The following is a 1191-nucleotide window of genomic DNA, read 5'->3' as shown; positions in this document are numbered from 1 at the left end:
TGGGGAGAGCATGAAATATGGACAGTTTATGGTATAAATTGTTTTGAGACTAACAGAGAAAGGATGGGCAATCCATTAAATGCAAGTTTTTATGAAAGGCCAAGATTCCGCTGATACTCAGTGAGCTACTTTCTAGTAGGCCTATATACTGTACATTCATATGAATGTATAATATAGTTTATAGTTTTAAAATGTTGCAATGGCAGCGGAGGGAATTCTGAATTTTTTAAATTATATTCGCCCAGCGTGGGGCTCGAACCCACGACCCTGAGATCAAGAGTCTCATGCTCTACCGACTGAGCTAGCCGGGCAGTTATGGCTATCATGTACCGCATAGGTACACATATAATATACAAGACCGATTCCCAACTATCTAACGCAGTAATTATCAGTCTTTCTAGGCTCGGGACCCACAAATTAAAATAAGTGCACTTAAAAAATACTGCTTTATTTATATAATATAACATAGAAGAGTACTTTTCAACTATCTAAGGCAGTGATTTTTTAACCTTTTTAGACTAGTGACCCATCTCGATAATACTTCACGCGGTCTACAAGTTAAATTAGTACAATTTAAAAATAACGCTATCATAAAAAATTCTGTCATAATATAAAATAGTGGTTCCTAACTAAGGCAATGATTTTCAAACCAACTTCAAAGAATATTAAACTTCACGGGTCCCACAATATAAATTATTATTATTATTATTATTATTATTATTATTATTATTATTATTCCTTAGTATACAGCCCTCTGAGTTTGGCCATTCGTTCTTCACATTTGATGCCCATTGTCCTTTATCTCTAGCTACCGTTCTCCATTGTTCCTGATTTCTTCTTCCACATTATCTTGCCACTTTATTCTGGGATTTCCTCTTCTTCTCGAACCCTCAGATTTACCCTGGAATTTTTTTTACAGTTTTTTCTTCAGACATTCCTGTCAAGTGACCTAGCCATACAAGTTAAATTAATACATTTTAAAAATAGCTATGCTATATAAAGAGTGATACAGTAAAAGCTTGCAAAAATTAAACCGGAAATGGGTTTGTTCTATTGAACATTTTGAGATAGGGAATTCGAAGTCTGCGAAGCGATATTAAAACGACATGGACTTAAACATGTCTATCGTTATTTCTTGCTGTTTTCCATATTAGTTAGATTTATTTACACTTATTATTTACATTTTAAAAT

The 1191-nt window shown here is 33.6% G+C and overlaps 1 non-coding gene across 1 annotated transcript; it reads right to left on the bottom strand.

Moving 5' to 3' along the window:
* Positions 1-238: 238 nt before the first annotated feature.
* Positions 239-311, bottom strand: TRNAK-CUU (transfer RNA lysine (anticodon CUU)). The gene has a single exon. It is a non-coding gene; the product is annotated as a tRNA-Lys (tRNA).
* Positions 312-1191: the final 880 nt, after the last annotated feature.

The sequence above is a fragment of the Periplaneta americana genome, chromosome 4 (assembly GCF_040183065.1).
Source record: "Periplaneta americana isolate PAMFEO1 chromosome 4, P.americana_PAMFEO1_priV1, whole genome shotgun sequence".
Classification (NCBI taxonomy): domain Eukaryota; kingdom Metazoa; phylum Arthropoda; class Insecta; order Blattodea; family Blattidae; genus Periplaneta; species Periplaneta americana.
Note: the sequence above shows the minus strand (reverse complement) of the source record. Positions and strands in the feature narration are given on the sequence as shown.